This window comes from Myotis yumanensis, unplaced genomic scaffold, assembly GCF_028538775.1.
Source record: "Myotis yumanensis isolate MYYU_CA2020_CCGP unplaced genomic scaffold, mMyoYum1.0.hap1 SCAF_16, whole genome shotgun sequence".
Lineage (NCBI taxonomy): Eukaryota > Metazoa > Chordata > Mammalia > Chiroptera > Vespertilionidae > Myotis > Myotis yumanensis.
This window is the reverse complement of record NW_027223767.1, coordinates 40,546,400-40,566,260: the sequence shown is the minus strand read 5'-3', so window position 1 is coordinate 40,566,260 and position 19,861 is coordinate 40,546,400. Positions and strand designations below refer to the sequence as shown.

The following is a 19,861-nucleotide window of genomic DNA, read 5'->3' as shown; positions in this document are numbered from 1 at the left end:
TGGTCAACAAAGAAACTTAGAAAAATCTTTTAAAAAAGAATAGAGGAGGCCATTTCAACTCCAGAATCACCCACGGCAGAGAAATGCTGAAGCTAGGTGACACCCCATTTTCTCTGCAGTGGATAAGATCCTTCCCTGAAGCTTAAATGGAAACAGCATACAGGAGCAGCCAGGGATATGGGCTGAGTCAGAGGACTTGGTACCCATCTCAGTCCAGCCTCTTACCATCTTGGAGACAGCCCTGGCTTCCTCATTTGTAAATTGAGGATAATTGCGCCTACTTTGCAGGAGGACCACTGGGAGAATTAAATGTCCTACTGTATGCAAAGCACTTAGTACAATACCTGGCATATAGTAAGCAATCAATAATCTGAGCTTTTTGTAACTGTATCCTTCCCCACAAACTATTTTATCATATTATTCCATGTTCACCAAGCAAGCTTTATATCATTACATTTCATTTCTCAGATCTTGAAAAGCAATATCCTAGCAAAATCCAGAATCCTGTTAACAGGAAAGGAATCCTTCACTCTAAAATAATAAATTGGCATTCCTTTCTCAGCACAGTCACTCAAATCTAAATAGAACCCTGTCTCCAAAAGACCTATCATTTTCAGGTGCAAAACAAAATACATTTTGTGCCCTGAGAACCAGACCTAAAGCATAGTAACCAAAGCCCTCAAGGGTCTTCCTGAGAAGCTAGATAGCACCCACCAGGCCAGCCCTACATAATGCCACCCTCGATCTACAACAAGCCAATATGGTTACTACTTCTCCACCTTCCACCTCTATCAGACCCTTCAATCATGGCCTATGGTGAAGCACTATATCTCCCTCTCTAACCATTCTAGTGGTCAAAGATTCCATCATATCCATCTTTGCATTCTTTCCTCTATATTCCAATATACCTTGCATCAAATAGAACTACAATAAGTTTATTGTAAGGAATGAATTAAAGCCTGGCTAGTGTGATTCAGTGGTTGAGCATCTACCCCATGCAACAAGGGATTGCTGGTTTAATTCCCAGTCAGGACACATTTCCTGGGTTGCAGGCTCAAACCCTGGTGTGTGGTGTGGGAGGCAGCCGATCAATGTTTTTCACATCGATGTTTCTATATCTCTCTCCCTTTAAAAATCAATAATAATTTTTTTTTAAAAAACTCAAAACAAAAAAAGAATGAATATAAGACACAAATTGCAATCTGCCATTCTTGTACCGTGGAGCCTTTTTCTGATTTATTGAACTGTTATTCTGTTTTTCTTCCCCTTCCCTTCCCAACCTCTCCAACACCGGAGCTACCAAGTATTACAGAAAAGTCAGAAGCCTTTATTTACCGGATTCCCAACAAATTCATACACTGGGAAAGCAATAACTGGGCTTGAAAATCTTTTATTCACCTCTAGTTGATGTTTCCACATTAACTTTCCAAAGAGCATTGTTGTTGTGAGGGTTTAGGACATGGGGCCTGAAGTCAAAACTCTGTCTTCCTGAGTGACCTTATTCATGGTGCTTAACTTACCTACACTTCATTACCTACAGAGTACTTGGAGGTCATTAATGCAAAGCCTTACACACAAAATGCTCCACAAATGGGAACTATTACTATCTTCTACTTTATTTAAAGTAATCTTCCAACCCTTATCCCCTCTTCCACTTCTTTGTCAGATAACTAGAAACTCCTCACCTACTTTACCAAAACAACCAATTCCATCCATTTATTCTAAGGCAACAGTGGTACAGTGGAAAGAACACTGGAATCAGGAGTCCAGTGGTTGTCACATACTAGATATGTGGTCTTAAACTAAGTGTTTCATCTGTGTCAGATTCAACAGCAAAATGACTATTTTAATATATTTCTTATAGAATCACTGTGATAATTAGTTGGAAAAATAAGAAAAAGCATTAGGCAGATAAAGAGGGAAAAGACTAAATGAGGTGATAAGGTTTTCAAAGGTAACTAGATTTCAAATCCCCATTCTACCACTTAACTCGTTGTATGACTTGGACAAGTTAAATTCTCCAGTCCTCAGTTTCTTGTCTGTAAGATGGAGGAAATAACTTCACAGGGTTCCTAAGAGGTTTAAAACAACATGCGGACTACTTTGCATGTTGATTTCCCATCCTTCTCTCTGCCTCTTTTTTTCTCTCCATCTCAAAAACTCCCTTTTGTTCACTAGACCAATAGAATCCATCATTTTTGACCATCAGGCTTATTTTTTTTAAATAGCACATCTCCAATATATCTATGTGTGACAGCAAAGTAGACAAGTACTACTATACAAACATACTGTGTTCTATCCAAAATATAACACTAAAAAGAAATTTCAAAGGGTTAAGATAAAAATACAGAAGAACTTACTTTTAATATTTCCTTCCCATACCCCAAAGGAAGGTCTTACCTTCCCCTATCATTTGGAAATCCATTTTGGAGGTCACTACACTATTAGACAAACTGTTCAAAGACAAACATAAATGGAATAGACTTGGTATAGCTCCTAGCACAGAGGAGATGCTCAGTAAATAGTGGTCCATTACCGTTTTGAAAAACCTGTCTTCCTTCACACATACTTCTCTGTGCAGGTTTGCACAAAGTGAACTCTCTGCTCTGCCTCCCCTTCTGTTTAATTCCTAACTTCCCCAACAGAGTAGCTGGTACTCGGCTTCACTTTCACATCATACACGTGTTCTTTCACTCCATTCCACTCTACTGAAAGACCTTTCTCCAAGGACACCTATGATATTCTGACAGCTAAACGCCTGGCTTTTTCCTAAGTCCTTAACCCTCATGACCTCCCCATACACCAATGACCTACGTTCTTCTTTCAGTCTTTCTCACGGGCTCCTTCTTCCCCTTCAGTTCCCACTTAGAGTGCAGCAGCTTGACTCCTTTGACTTCAAAGACCAATCTTCCTCCCTCTTCTTCCCTGGTTCCTTCTTTTGTCCTCTAAATGTCCCCTGGGGCTCCATGCTAACCATTCTTCCTTTCCTTCACTAGTCAATTACATTGGTCCCACGTTTTAAATAAATCCTGCAAATGTGTATCCCCTTCTCACTATGTCCACTGCCATACCCTGCCTTATATGCCACTTTCTTTCTCAAGAACTACAGCAAACACCTCCGTAGTTGTCCCCTCTTTGCTGCTCTATTTGCTACACAGTAGTCAGGGTAACCTTTTATTTAAAAAATATATAGTCTGCTTTTTACTCTCCTGCTTTAAAGCCTTCAGTGGCTTCCCACTAAGCTTTTTTGTAAAGCCTAGACTCCCTATATAGCCCACAAAGGCCCCATGTGTTATGGGCCCTGCCTACCTTTCTCACTTTATCTCATGATGTTCTCCCTCTCTACCTGCACCTCACTCTAAGCCCTTGGTGGTCTCCTTTCAGTTCCTCAAAAATAATAAATTATTTACTGCCCCCAGGCCTACGCACGTGTGGTTCCTCTCCTTCCTGGAACATTGTCCACAGCTCTTTTCACAAAGCTGGTTCCTTTATCAGTCAGACTTCAGCTCACCTTCCCTAAACACAGTTGTCTGACACACAACGGAAGCTCAAATAAGTATTCACTGAATGAATAGGTTGCATAGTCTTCATTCAGATAACTCCAAATCTAAATATCTGGAATGAATCTCACCCTTCAATTTCAGTACCTCATTTCTAAATGCCTGCTAGATATCCTGACGCCAAATTCAGCATACCAAGTACACTCAAAACCAAACCCTCATCTCTTCTGAAACCAGTTCCTCCAATATTCTGAAATTATATGAGCAATATAATCCACACATTCTGCTTCAGAACTATGATTTCCCATTCATTTGCTCCATCTGTCCAAAATTCTAATCACTTTTTAAAACGGAATTAAACTATCACTTCATTCACTCATGCATTCAATCAACCACTTATTCATTCAACAAATACTTACTGAGTACCTATTATGAGGCAGGCACTATGTTAGATACTGGAAAGCAAAGCAGACCTACTTTGTCTATCACACATCAGCCAAATAATCATACAAATATGTAATTATAAACTAAAAAATGCTATGAAGAAAAAAGTGCTAGAAACTATGAGAAAAAAGTGAAGCATCAAGAAACACTCCTTTATCAAAAAAAAAAAAAAAAAGAAAGAAAGAAAGAAAAGAAACACTCCTTTGATGATGTGCTAGCTGAATGAGATGTAACTTACACTAGGCTGACTGGAAGGTAGAGCACGCCAGGTGGCGGGTTCAGCCAAGCCCTGGAAGCAGGAGACCAGCAGGCCTGTCTTAAAGCACCTATGTTCTGCCTTAAATATTATATCTATCCGTCTTGTTCCCTTTCCCAACCCCATTGTCATTTTACTGAGAGTAACCTGGAGGAAAAGACACAGTGTCTCTTATGTGCCAACCCCCTCAGGAGATACCGAGTCACATGTATGGTACCTAAGGAGTCCATGCTTATAAAAAGCTTCCAGATGACTCTGATATGTAGCCAATCATATGCCCAAACTACCTATTCAATAAATGTGTATTGATTTATTCTCTCATTAAAAATCTCTAAGGTTGGTGTGGTAAAATGTTTCCAAAGTTGGTAACAATAATCCCAACCATACTCTATGCCCCTTTGCAGTGTGACTTTGACCCTCTACCCTTGTCCCTGTCCCCTCCCCTTGGATGTGGGCTACACTTGTGACTTACTTAAACCAAATGCATGGAGCAAAAGTGATGATGTATGACTCTCAGACCCAGCCCTTAAGAGGCCCTGCAGCTTCCATTATGGCCTCTGGGAAGTCACCATCATGTAAAAGGAGCCTGATCTAAATTAATGAATGATGAGGCCAAGAGAGAAATGGACCTCATGGAGGAGAACCAAGATGTCCCAGCCAACAGCCAAGCACTGCGTCCCCAGATATTTGAGTGAAGCCATGATAAATCCTCCAGTCTAATCAATATCACATAGAGCAAAAGTAATATGTCCCTCTTCCCTGAACTACTAAACCCACAGAATTATGAGCAATAAAATGGTTGTCATCTGAAGCCACTAAAAGTTTTAGGGTGATTTGTTACTCAGTAATAGATAACTGAAACAGTCAGAAATTCGACACTCTGTTTTAGCAATCATTCAAACATTTCTCAACTTTGAAGATCAAGAAACACTTCTTCATATTCATTAAAATTACTCCTCCTTCAATTTAAGCCCATTTCCTTTTTAAGTCTTTGAAGTACATAAGAACAATTAATCAAAATCCCCCTGGCAGAAACCATTCTTGTACTTGAAGATGATAATCAAGCCATGCCTTAACTTTTCCTTCTCTAGGCTAAAATCTTTCCTTTTTAAAAAACTTCTAATGATGACTTATTTTTTTAAACTTTTTAATCATCTTTATCCTCTCTTAAGTATGTGGGGACCAGAAATAGATGTCACATATCAGTATCTAACAGATTATTTCCTAGCCCTTATGGTTCATCTCTCTATAATCAAATTCCACATAGTCCCAAATATAGCATACTAGAGGTCCAGTGCATGAAATTCATGCACTTGCGGGGGGGGGGGGGGGGGCCCTCCCCTCAGCCCGGCCAGCGCCCTCTCGAAGTCCGGGAGCCCTCAGGGGCTATCTGACTGACAGCTTAGGCCCTCTCCCCCATGGGGAGAGGGCCTAAGCTGACAGTCAGACATCCTCAGCGCTGTCGCGGAGACAGGAGAGGCTCCCGCCACCACTGTTGTGCTCGCCAGCCATGGGCCCGGCTTCTGGCTGAGCAGAGCTCCCCCTGTGGGAGCACACTGACCACCACGGGGCAGCTCCAGTGTTGAGTGTCTTTCCCCTGGTGGTCAGTGCGCATTATAGCGACCTGTCGTTCCGCCATCAGGCCGAAACCAGCTCTCCAACATCCCCAGAGGGTCCTGGATTGCGAGAGGGTGCAGGCCAGGCCAAGGGACCCCACCAGTGCATGATTGGAGCTGGGGAGGGACATGGAAGGTTGGCCAGCTGGGGAGGGACCGCAGGAGGACTCCAGGGTGTGTCCGGCCCGTCTCACTCAGTCCCAATCAGCCAGACCCCAGCAGCAAGCTAACCCACCAGTTGGAACGTCTGCCCCCTGGTGGTCAGTGCATGTCATAGCAAACAGTTGAGTGGCCTTAGCATATCATTAGCATATTACACTTTCATTGGTTGAACGGCTGACCGGCCGACTGGATACTTAGCAGATTAGGCTTTTATTATATTGGATTAGCACCCCCACAGTTGTGAATTACCCTACAAACTTAATCACTTACTAGAATTACTGTGAAACCTTTTCTGCTCTTAACACTTAGCTTACTCCAGCTGGCTAGGCAACTCATTTGGTTAGAGAGTCATCCCATACACCAAGTTTGTGGGTCCCTAGTCAGGGCATATGTAAGAAGCAAACAATGAATGCATAAATAAGTGAAACAACAAAATGGATGTTTCTCTCTCAAAAATGAAAAAAATTACCATTTTTTAACACTTGGAGTGCGGGAAACGAGTTAAGTCGGCTCGCGTGAATTGCGCGTACTCCGATGGGAGCCGTCTTAACTCGGTTCATATAGATTTGCGGTGGAGTGCGGGAAACGTGTAAACTCGGGCCGATTGTAACTGTGTATTACCAAATATTTGTTTGTTTGCCGTTCACAAAGATACCTACCTGCGTATGCGAACCGTTTCATACCCATTGGGGTAATAGGTATCATAAAAATCCCTTGTAAGTAGAGAACACTTTATGGCGCTGGTCGAGTACAATACCGTTAGGGTACCAATGTATTGTTTTCTCATTTTATAACCGATATCCCTGGATATCTCACCATGCAAAGAGAATAGTTATTGAGAAATACTTCTTGTGTCCGGACGTCTTTAGTTTTGAGTTTTGTGAATACTATTACGTGTTTAAACTAACTCTGATTTTGCGCGGGAAACCTAAATAATTGCCCGCGCCATCTTATATTTTGGCGGGAAATTCACCCGACACCGTAGTGTTAAAAATACTAGGCTTACTCCATTTTGTGATGACTCCCTTCACTCATCAACTTTGTTTGACAGTCCATTTTTGTAGTAGGTTTTTAACAAATTCTAGACATTTGAAGCACAAAAGTAAAGTTTAAGAGGTTGGAGTGGGCACACCATTAACTTCCATCAAGGTCTCTTAACATTGTCAGGGCCTTTCCATAGGTGAGGCAGGCTCTGGGTACCTCCTCCTTCTACCTCAAAAATAAAGGGGCCTTGTTAAAGGAAAGAGTTTTAGCATCTGCATACCGAGCAAAGGTACCTTTGCTGCAGAACCCAACATTTAACTACAAAGAGACAAACAAGTTGCTTAAGGTAATGTAAAAGCACATTTTCTCTCTGAGTCTTACCTGACTGTATGCCTAGATGCCAGAAGTAGCTTTATAATCACCAGTAAAGTAGAAATAATAAAGCCTACCCAACACACGGTATTGTAGGTATCAAATAAAATGATAGAAGGGAATAATTTTATAAAGTACTATAAAAATGTTGAGCCCTAGCTGGTGTGGCTCAGTGGATAGAGCACTGGTTTGCAGACTGAATGGTCCCAGGTTCGATTCCGGCCAAGGGTACATGCGTGGGCTGCGGGCTTGATTCTCGGTGGGGAGCATGCAGGAGGCAGCTGATCAATGATTCTCTCTCATCATTGATGTTTCTATCTCTCTATCCCTCTCCTTTCCTCTCTACAATCAATTAAATAAATGAATAAGAAAAAGAGATGTTTTTTTAAAAAAATGTTAGGTGACATTATGGAACTCAGTTTTAGCAAGCCCTATAAATCTTTAAACTAACTTTGAATGGTTAGCTAATGGTTTCAGGTGACATATACAGAACAAGGCACGATGGGCTCAAGTTCATCAAACAGAACTCAAAAACATGCCATTTCGTAAGAGAACTTATAAATTTTCTTATACTGCCAAGAGTAATAAAGGCATTTGGACTAGTGGTTTGACCCTGAAGACCCACTTCAGCCACTGTCTGATGGAAATAGGTCAGGGGCCAGGAACTCAACAGACTAGTGCCGTGGTCGGCAAACTGCGGCTCGCGAGCCACATGCGGCTCTTTGGCCCCTTGAGTGTGGCTCTTCCACAAAATACCATATGCGGGCGTGCGTACAGTGCGATTGAAACTTCGTGGCCCATGCGCAGAAGTTGGTTTTCGGCCTGGACGAGACTATTTTGAAGAAGTACTGTTGATATTTGGCTCTGTTGACTAATGAGTTTGCCGACCACTGGTACTGGAAGAGACCCATAGTGCTGCAGAAATCTAAGTAAGAAAGAATAACTCTATATGAGAAAGTCAGAAAAGGTGTAACATCTGAACTAAGTCTCCTGGGGGTGGGGGTGAGCACTTTGCCAGTTAGAGAAAAGGAGGACACTAGGAAAAAGCAGAGAGTCCTAAAAGGACATTGTATAACCAGGAACTAGAAAGATGCAAAGTGCAGGAGAGAAATGTCTGGGAAAGGAGGAAATAAGACGGGTAATCGTAACAGGCAGGGCAGGGTCAAATGGTGAAGGACTTTACCTATCAGAGCCAAGCAGGAAATAAGGAGCCAATGCCACCCTGAAAACCTGAGACGGAAAAGATTGGATTTGGCCTTTAGGAAAATAACTTTGGCAACAATATGAAGATGGAGCAGAGAAAGACCTATGGAGTGGCAAAAGTCAGGTCAAGATTTGCTAAGGTCTGAACCAGAAGTTAGAAACTCAAATGCCTAGAGGCAGAGTGGGTAAAATCTTTAGTGTGCAAGATCTGGGAGAATGGTGGTATCTGTAACCTTTGAAGAGTGCAGGCCCTGCCTAAAAGCATTCGCACACAAAATTGTAAGCCACTGGGTTCGTTAAACAAAACATCTAGTTTTCGACCTCTGGTAAATATAGGCAGTACAGTGGGAATAAAGAAAAGACACACCTCAAGCAGTACTTCAATACAGTAGTAAACAAAAGGGTTTCGTAGCTGTGGATTTAGCATACTTACAGAACATGAGGCATAAAAAGAGTAAACAGGAAGATTTTCTGGATATAATTAACAGAGTTCAAACATACAGCAATATGAGCAGATAACAGATACTGGGTAGGGGAGATAATGATATGCATGTGCTGAATTGAAGGTGCTTTTGAACAAACCTAGTAGGTTTGTCGAATTAGACAAAATGTGTCAAGATCTGTGAAGTTGGAAGTAAGGATCTGAAGTTTGGGAGAAATAGCCAAGCTGGTAAGAAATACTGAGCATAGCTGAATGTAAGTGTATATTAGAGATCCTTAAAGGAAGGGGGTGGGGGAAAAATGAAAACATACTCACCTCAACATGTATGGGATAATCAAAAGAGAATGAGAAGAGACAAGGGGGCCTCTAAGCCAGATGAAGAGGGTTGCCGGGAAAAAAGAATGGTTTAATAGTGCCAAGTGCTTTGCAGAGATTAAGTCAAATGAAGGCTAAAACCAGAACACTGGGTTTGGGAATTAGGAATTTACTGGTGATCTTCAGGGAGACATCACTAGGATAATGGAGGTGGGAGCCAAAATAAAGGGTTGCTAAGAGGATCAGAGTTGTGGAAGTAGAGTATGGGCTCTTCCTCATTCTACCCTTATTGAGAACCTACTATTTGCCAAGCACCCCGGATATAGTTTTAACGAGAGAAGCTGATGCTCAATATATCATATGACTGGAGTAAACACAGGGCTTTCCTGAGTACCCATCAGTCTTGGTGAGTAAGAAGAGACTTCATAGAGGAAGTGACTTCCGGGCTGAAGCCAGTTCACTAGGGCTGAGTTGGGGCAGGGTGTCCAGAGAAGGCTTATTTGTTCAAAGACCTGAGGCAAAAGAGAACATGGATACTTGAGATAATTGTAAGAGCAGAAGCAAACTTGGAAGGGGGCAATTACCTAGTGTTTGAAGATTTTAAAAGTTTAGAGCTTTTGCATGGACTGGCTGGCTCCCTGGTGGCTTCTTGGGAATCTTGAAATCTGGGCATAACAACCTAGTGTTTGAAGATTTTAAAAGTTTAGAGGTGAAGAGGAGGGAGATAGGGCAATAGCCTCAATAGAATTAGGGATGATGGGAGGTTCTTGCTGTTGTACCAAACCTGGGTTCAGTAACCTTGACATTTGGGTTCTGGCTAGGAAAGAATTCAGAGCCAAGACCCAAACTGTAAGAGAACATTTATTTGGAAAATCATAGAGGTAGAAAAAGTAATTCCTAAAAGAAATGGGCTTAGGAAACAAGTTAAAGAGGTAAAGGAAGGGCCCTTGGAGCTTGGGAGTGAGGAAGCTAATGGCAACAATGCGGAAGGAGGGGGAGTGAGAGAGGGTGTCCTTGGGCTTGCTGCCAGGAGAGAGAGTGCAAAGGGTCCTGTCCTAAGGGTTTTAAGGGTGAGGATTTTAGGGGAGGTCCCAGGAGAAGATCTCAATTGCATATTCAGCATTTTTCCAGGAGTGTCCTTTCAGGGTTGTGGTCTCCACTGATTGACTGGCCTGCAGCAGGGCGGGGGGTCATTATTCAATGCAGCTGGTCCAGACATGGCTGGTTTTATTGCTTATCTGGGCCTGGAGCTGAAATACAGCTGAGGTCTAATGTTATCTCTAAGGAGGAAAGGTCAGGGGTTCCAAACCTCCTGACCAGCAATATGCTAAGGGAGGAAAGTCACCCTGGGGGTGTGGTCCCACTCTACAATTGTCCTTTGCTAGGCACCTGGGGCTTTCCACCCGGTGACCTTCTGTACCTGACCCATTGTCCTTACTCTGCTCACATTTGTCTAACTGCCTACAACACTCCTAATACCTCAGAAAAGAATATGGAAACTCACTGGTAGACTGAATTCTCTACAATTCAATATTCATGATCACTAGGTAGATAAGCAAATATGTTTGCCCTCTTTCTTTAACAATAGTTTAATTTGACTAAACTATTTCTCACAAGACACAAAAAGAACAGAAAACAAGAGCAAAGATGTATAAAGCTGTAAATCTGTTTGACTTCTCTAAGGTTGATATAATACATGGTCTAATTAGGTCTAAAACCACATCCAGATGCCAAATGAAATGAAAACTTTTCCCCTGTAAGTCCCAAAGAGTTGAAGGATTACCTTTAAGATACCCAAAGATAAGGCAGTAACTCACTTCTGAATAAGGATTTTCTAGTGCAGCTCAGTCTAGCTAATGAAACTAAGAGAAATCATCTGGGGTTACCTGATTTTGCCTGTTTCAAAACATTGCCTCGGCAGAAAGCAAGCTGCCTCCAGTTCCTGCCGCTGAGTCCTTGGAGCCATATTCTGATGAGATCATCTCAGGAACCAACAGCAGTGGCTTTCAGGCAAAGTGAATGGTGCCGCCTGGGGACATATCCTTGGTAAGCAAGACTGCCACAGAGCGGGCAGTTACCCAGGCAGTGCTGACTCATGCCAGGCAAAACTCACATTTCCCAAACAACTCAGCCTGAGCCAACCGCAGTCAACTGCAGCCTAGAAAAGAAGAGGTGCCCCACGGATTTTTATTTAATCGCATGCTGATTACTGGGGACAGGTAAACTTCATTCCTCTAATGCTGGTCACTCGGTGGACTCTGGAGCCTTTACTCAGGAAACTCCAATGGTCACTTTCTGAAATTTCATCAGAGAACAGCTGGGGCTCAGGACAGCAAGATTACTGAAGGTAGCAGGTTCACTGCTCTGAGGATTTCCCCCAAGAGGCTGATAAAGAAGTCACTTTGCATTTACAAATTAGAAAGCCTAGGTCTGAGGACTAGGGGAGCTTGCTCAGTCATCACAGGCTGTTTGAACCACAGGGTGAGTTTTTGTCAGCTCTAACCAGGCTCCTTGTTCTTTCCCCCACTAGGCCTTCTCTGACCTCTATTTCCTTAGACAACTCAAGTTCTCTAGTTAAGACTAATACTGAAGGATTTTTTTCATCAGCTGTCACATTCTCTATACTAAAGCTAAATTACCCACCATCAGACCTACTAGATGCTAAGGAATATAGGGGTCTGTGAAAACTGCATTAACACTTGCTTTTAAAAGAAAAATCCCTAAATTTATGTTGATTCTCGTTTATTGGCCAGTTTATTTTTAAAAAATCAATTCTAGAATGACTGGCTCATCAACAGCAATTATTATTTAATCTGCCCTTACAGGCTAGAATTGGCGTTGATACTATACAAAGAAAACAAAAGATTAAGTCCATGCTTTCTTTGTGTTTTCATTTCACAAAGTAAAGAAATTAAAGTTCACATGAGATCCTTCAGTTCCCTGCTCACAATTTCCCATGGTCATTAGCTATTTCTTAGCCTAGTCATTCGAGGCACCACAGCTAGCCTCAAACTGGACGCAGCTGCCAACCCAATGGTCATTCAATAAATGTTATTAGGTCAATGAAAATATACATGTAGACCATCATAATTTGGGTTTTAAAAAAACGATGCTATTCTATTCCTTCTCAAGGAGCTATTTTAAAAAATGTTTTTTATCCAACTCACTTAATTCCCCTTAATTAATTTATTCCAATAGGTTAGCCATACTGAGCTTGTATAAGGTTTTTATGTCCCCTCTTTTATTTCCTCCCCTTCAGTATTTCCCTTTTCAGAAAATGGCTGTGTTTAAAGTTTTCCTACAGTGTATGTTAATTAGTCCTTTTCAAATGATAAAAGCATCCTTACAGCAGTTAACAACCATTATCTCATGGACCACACTTTAAAAAATATTGCTGTAGTGGATGATAAGTCACAAACATTCTAACATGGATGGAGCAACTCTCAAGGCACATACAGTATATACAAATATGGAATCTCCACAAGGAAGAAACAGTATATTGTTAGAAGCTCTCGACTCCTTCTGTATTAGTAAGTAAGGAAGAGAAAATCCGGACAGTATTGTGCCCAGGAAATAAATGTAAATTATATTAACAGCAACATGAGGGCCAGAAACATCAGAACTTTCTAACTATACTAAGATAAACACCATTTAGTAGGTGCGGTAAGCTAGCGCACATTATCATTTCCCTGTTTGGGATTCTGTACGTACAGTTCCAATCCGTTTCCCCCAAATATAACCATACTCCATCCTAGTTCCTTCTTTAAACTGGAAAGGCTGAAAATTACACATTTAGAGCTTTAAAAATATGCTAAATTTGCCCTGACCGGTTTGGCTCAATGGACAGAGCGTCGGGCTGTGGACTGAAGGGTCCCAGGTTCGATTCCAGTCAAGGGCATGTACGGTGGTTGCGGGCACATCCCCAGTAGGGGGTGTGTAGGAGGCAGCTGATCGATGTTTCTCTCTCATCGATGTTTCTAACTCTCTATCCCTCTCCCTTCCTCTCTGTAAAAAATCAATAAAATATATTTTTTTAAAAATATGCTAAATCTGAATTAATGATTTCAGCCACTTGATGTTTTATGAGAATAAATGAAAATCATAAGAACATAAAAGTATATGAGAAATTTTAAAAATTGTGGCTTTGTACTTAAGTTCTTTCAATGCATAATCTTAAAACTCAGGCAAATAATTCACCACCCAAAGCTATATAAATATACTTTTAATGGGTAGCCACAACAGATATGCTAGAGGGGTGTGTGTGTGTGTGTTTGTGTGTGTGTGTTTGTTTTGTGTATTTAGGTATATACACCATACCCATTGTTTTACTTGGATGGGAATATGTAATGCCATTGATAACCCACGTTTGTTTTTTTCTGCATTACATATTAACATTATAAACAGTAAGCAGCTGTCAAAACAGAAATATAAATATTCATTTCTCAGGATTCTATAGTCTTCCAAATCCATAGAAAATTACCAAAAACATACAAAAGATATGGGAGGATACACACGCCAGGGAGGGAACTGCAATGGGAGCAGATCAAGGAGGAATTTTTGGCTTTATCTATATTTGAAATTTTCTTATTTTTTATTTTTATTGATTTCAGAGAGAAAAGGAAAGGGAGAGAGAGATAGAAACATCAATGGTGAGAGAGAATCATTGATCGGCTGCCTCCTGCATGCCTCCTACTGGGGATTGAGCCCACAACCCGGGCATGTGTCCTTGACAGAATTGAATCTGGGACCCTTCAGTCTACAGGTTGATGCTCTATCCACTGAGCCAAACCAGCTAGAGCTGAAATTTTTTAAACAACAAGCATATATCCAAATATTACTTAGTAATTTAAAATTCAGTTGAAGTTTAAAATTATTTTACCATTTATAAGCTACTTTAATCTTATCCCCTTCTCACTTTCTCAATACCTACCTACTTTCCTGTTCCCAACATCCTAAATGATACTGCACATTTCTTCTTTATAATAAAATTAATCTTAACTGTGTCCACATACTTTTTCTGATTCACAGATGGTGAAATGATAAACCAAAAAACCAGTGGCTGTCTCACCATGTTGAGAATTAGGAACATTGCCAAATTCTAATCTTTGGTGTTCTGGGATCTTATAACCTTTTTTTGTTTTGTTTTTTTACATTAGTGTACCTCCCTCTTCAAAAAGGACATTATGGCCCTGGCCAGTGTGGCTCAGTTGGTTGAGCGTTGTCCCGTGCATCAAAAAGTTGAGGGTTCAATTCCCCATTAGGACACATACCTAAGTTGCAGGTTTGATCCCCATTCAGGCTGCATACAGGAGGCAACCAATTAATGTTTCTCTCTCACATCAATGTGTGTGTGTCTCTCTCTCCCTTCCTCTCTCTAAAACATATCCTGGGTGAGGATTTTTTTTTAAAAGAAAAAGGATAATATGCATGTCAACCAAATACCAAAATTAAACATGAAATATGAAGTACATTTTAGGACACTCAAGCATCAACTCTAAGGATACTTAAGAATCAACAGGGGTGCTTATTGAAAATGATCTTTGCCCATCCCAGTCCCAGACACTGAATTCACAAAAGTGGAGGGAGGCCCCAAAGTTGGAATCCTATATAATAAAAGGCTAATATGCAAATCGGCCAACTGGCAGAACAACCGGTCGCTATGACGTGCACTGACCAAAAGGGGGCAGACACTCAATGTAGGAGCTGCCCCCTGGTGGTCACTGTGCTCCCACAGGAGGAGCACCGCTCAGCCAGAAGCTGGGCTCATGGCTGGCGAGTGTAGCCGCGGTGCCGAGAGCCTCTCCCGCCTCCACGGCAGGCGGACAACCTCCAAGGGCTCCAGGACTGCCAGAGGGTGCAGGCTGGGCTGAGGGCCCCCCCCCCCACCACCCAGTGCACGAATTTCTTGCGCTGGGCCTCTAGTTTTTAATAAATATCCTCCTCTCCCAAGTGGTTCTGATGCAGACAGGCCTTGGATCATGTGTTGAGAGACAGGTCATAGCACTGTTCCCACTAAAACGAAGTTTTTGTTGAAACACCACTGAACTGAACAGTAGTCTCACTGAGCATCTCTTAGACATTAGTCCCCTCACCCACAAGAACCACCATGAACATAACAATTGAACTGAATTTATTTAGTCCGTTGGACCATTATTTTCTTCAAGCCTCCAGAGACAATTATCCTAACTACCTTTAAGGATTTTAGCTGTTACCCACAGTGGTGTGATACTGAGACATTTCCACACCTGGGATGCAGTACAAGGGGCTTAATGGAATTTTTACGCCTGTGAAAATTAAAGTTCACTTGACTCAACAGAATAGTCAAATAAAACAAAGAGAAAACCTCCCCGAAGACAGGGGTTGAAAATAGAGGCTTTTGACTTCCTGATGAGGCAGTTTTGCCCAGAAATTCAAACCATGGGATGCTATATAGCTCATATGTCTTGAGAGTACCCAAATGCCAACTTATCACCACAGCATCAGCCAACGCAGGCTTACTGTAACATTTGGAAGCACAAACCTGCTGTATAAAATGGCCTCTCCTGGGAGACAAAGCCTGTCGCCATGGTGGAAATCATTCCATCTTGGGGCCAGAAAGACCAGGCAGTCCCTTTAATCTTTAACGAGCCACTTTCATGTTCAGATACTGAACTGGCACTGTGTGAGGTCCAACCCGCTTCACAGCACTTTGCTGCAAAACCACCCCGGAGCTGCGTGAGGGCACACAGGCTGAGCTTGTCCGCGCTGGTGCAGTGACCAGAATCTGTGCTATAATGTAATTGTAGGCACTTTACTATCCACTGTGGTATAATACTTCAGAGTTCAGAAAGGTATCCAATATCAAGGGGATAGCAGCTGCCTGCCTTAGGTGCAATGAAATACCAGGCTCCTAATGTCAGGAACTAAAAGCACAGCAAGCTTGCAGGAAAAGGAAAAATCCAAACTGTCAGGACACAGTCCGAGGACCGGACCTGACGACAACACTGGGAGAAAGGAAGTCAGCAATGTGGCAAACTGCTCACTGTAGACACCTGACAACGGAAATCTCGGCACCACTGGATGGGTTTAATTTTCTATACAGAGCTATTTCTTCATTTTTTTTCCCTGAGCTGCTAATACAGAAAAAGGGCAGGGAAAGGCCCTTGTCATCAAACTCCTTCACCCAAACAACTCCAACACTCCAACAGCTTCATAATGAAATGACTAGTAAGCTCCCAACCTATTCCCCAGTAACCACCCTCTCAGAACAAAGATTCTATAATTCCACTTCAAAGACTCCCTGAATTCTTTACTGTATACCTCTGGATTCTTCTCCTACCCAAATTTTCTCTCCCTCTATCTCTCTCTCCCCCCTCCTCTTTCCTCCCTCACTCCATACTCATGCCCTGCCTCCAATCAGTCAAACTTCCTAAATTATCATCCACAGGATTAAGTTACCTTCATTCAGGTCCTCAAGTCTAGGAGGCCTTTGTTGACATGTGTTTCATCTGGACCGGTGATGCCTCGCCAGGCAGATAAGATTACCTGTTCACCTACAGTTAATCTTCAAACTGACTTCTGTAGGCTATGGAAATAAAAGGATAAGACTGTGCAGCTTGAATGTCCCATCAAGGTAATCAAAGTAATGGAAGAGGGAGAGAAGACAGAGAGATTTCAAAATAAAGACTGAACTGTACTTCAGCAGCACTTAAGAAAACACGGTCTGACTAAGCTACTGAGGAGCAGACAAATACCCAAAGGACTGCACATTCTCTAAAGATTACTGTGCTCACAGTTCTTGCTTCCCTCAAGGTTCTGCAAGAGATCACATCATAAAATCAGATGCATTATTTTAAAAATGGATAGACATATACTAACATCCAGAATTCTACTGGTTTTCTTGCAAATAAAACTACAACCGTATTTCAACCCAAAACTCCGAAACAGGAATAAAATCTATTTTGTTTTGGTCTTTCAAAAGTATCTCTCATCCCTTTTATAAGAAAAAAAAAAGTTTAGAGAAAGGAACCCAAAGCTCTGTCTCAGGCATTAAGTGCTTTTTTAAAAAAAGCACAGGAAAAGTGTCTATTACACATTATCCATTGGAGTAAAAAAAAAAAAATAGGCACTATAGAACAGCAGCTGGGGAATATACACACACACAAATATATACACAGGATACATATATACATATGAGGATGGACAAAAGTAGGTTAATAGTTGTGAGTGCATGAAACAGAGTTTATTCTTGTATTATTATCTGTTAATTATTTTGTTATTTTCCATGTGAACAACTGTAGACCTACTTTTGCCCATCCCATATATTCAGAGAGAGAAAGATACAAAACACAGTTAAAATGTCTAAAATCATTTCATAGTAGTCATTTCTAGTAGGGATGGTAGTTTACCTTCTGCTTTATATATATACTTCTTGATATTTTAACATATATATATATATATACATATATATATATATGTGTGTGTGTGTGTGTGTATATATATATATATATATATATATATATATATATATTGATTTCAGAGAGGAAGGAAGAGGGAGAGAAAGAGAGAAACATCAATGATGAGAGAGAATCATGGATCGGCTGCCTCCTGCATGCCCCCTACTGGGGATGGAGCCAGCAACCCAGGCATGTGCCCTTGACTGGAATCAAACCCAGGACACTTCAGTCTGCAGGCCGACGCTCTATCCACTGAGCCAAAACAGCCAGGGCTATTTTAGTATTTTAAAATGAGTAGTATAAGCTAATTAGTATTACCAGAAAGGAAGAACCTAGGATCACTTCACAAATAAGAAACAACAATTTGCCGAAACCGGTTTGGCTCGGTGGATAGAGCGTCGGCCTGCGGACTCAAAGGTCCCAGGTTCGGTTCTGGTCAAGGGCATGTACCTGGGTTGCGGGCACATCCCCAGTAGGAGATGTGCAGGAGGCAGCTGATCGATGTTTCTCTCTCATCGATGTTTCTAACTCTCTATCTCTCTCCCTTCCTCTCTGTAAAAAATCAATAAGATATATTTGAAAAAAAAAGAAAAGAAACAACAATTTTAACAAGTTCTGAGGGCCATTCTGAGCCATATTTTTAGTATTCTTAAGGCTACATTCATTGAGGCACATTTATAAAGAATTAAGCAAAAATTCATAGTTTGGGGATAGCATTGTTTGTTTGTTCACCATCGCTGGAAGCACTGTGTTAAAAGCAGGGCTGTGCTAGGTACTGCCAGATAAAGGAAGAGAGTCTCATGCTCACAGTTCTTCCTTTTCTCTAAGTCTAGTCTTGCTTAGTCTTCCCTTTCTCAAGGAAACCATAGCAAGGAAACTAAAAAGCAAGGCAACAGACCACTGAACACTACAAAGGCAGAGCCACATGGAGGGATAACAACACTCAACTCAAAAATCTGTGCTTTTTGTCAGATCAGTTTTACTAAGTAACCTGCTTAACTTTAAAACCAGATATGCTACCTATTAGAAAAGCTCAAATAAAAAATGGTGACAATATCAAATGCTGGCAAAGATGCAAAGAAACTGGATCTCATACATTGCTGGTGGGACTGTAAAATGGTATAGCCACTCTAGAAAATAGTTTGGCAGTTTCTTAAAAAACCTAACTCATTAGATGCAGCAATTGCATTGCTGGGCACTTAACCCATAGCGACCAACCGGTCGCTATGACGTGCACTGACCACCAGGGAGCAGACGCTCAATGCAGGAGCTGCCCCCAGCCCGCAGGCCCTAGGCCCCAGGCCAGCCAAGGTGGGTGCCAGTGAGGGCCCCCCGATCACCCTGCCAGTCACCCCACAGAGGGAGGTGACTGGCGATGGCGGGGGGTGGGGCCAGCGAGCAGGTGGCACCAGGCCGGCCAAGGCTTCCTTCCACCCTCCCATCGCCCCACCAGTCACCCCACAGATCGGCCCTGATCACCCACTAAGCCTAGGGACCTTACCCATGCACCAATTTCGTGCACCGAAATTGTATCCACATAAAGTTTAACACCTTTATCTGTACTAGCCAAAAACTGGAAACACCAGAATGCCCTTCAATAGATGAATGTTTAACTGTAGCAGATCCATACCATGGAATGTTCAGCAAATAAAGAGGAATGGATTATTGCTACACTTAACTACTTGATGGAAGTGCTAAGTGAGAAAATGCCCATTTCAGAAGGTCACATACTATTATGATTTCATTCCCATAACACTTAAGAAATGACAAAATTATAGACAAAGAACAGATTACTGGTGGCCAAGAATTAAGGATGGTGGGGGGAGGGGGTGACTATAAAATGCAATTATTATTATTATTCATTCAACTGTCCAACTACTACAGAGAACTAAAGAAGTGTGAAAACTTTGCAAAGCAAAGCACATTTCATATTATTTGGCAGTGCCTCCTATGGAAGAAAAAAAAAAGATTCTTTAAACACAGATCAGTTAGTGGCCCAACCACCTGAAATACATTTCAGGAATTATTTGTACCCTATCCCTCCAGATTTTTTTTTTTTTTTTGAGATTTTTATTTATCGAGCAGAAGCTAGAGTAAAATTTAAAATATGTAGTGGAATTTTTAGTGTTAGA

The 19,861-nt window shown here is 41.6% G+C and overlaps 1 protein-coding gene across 3 annotated transcripts in view; it reads right to left on the bottom strand.

Moving 5' to 3' along the window:
• RFFL (ring finger and FYVE like domain containing E3 ubiquitin protein ligase) overlaps nucleotides 1-19,861 on the bottom strand; it is a 76,889-nt gene that overhangs the window by 37,644 nt on the left and 19,384 nt on the right. Inside the window, exon 1 of one of the 3 annotated variants that reach the window (XM_070394457.1) lies at nucleotides 11,181-11,309. The exons of the other annotated variants lie outside the window; for them this stretch is intronic. The gene's annotated coding sequence lies outside the window, so the exon portion shown is untranslated. Of the gene's footprint in view, nucleotides 1-11,180; nucleotides 11,310-19,861 lie in introns of those variants that run through there. 3 annotated transcript variants of the gene reach the window in all.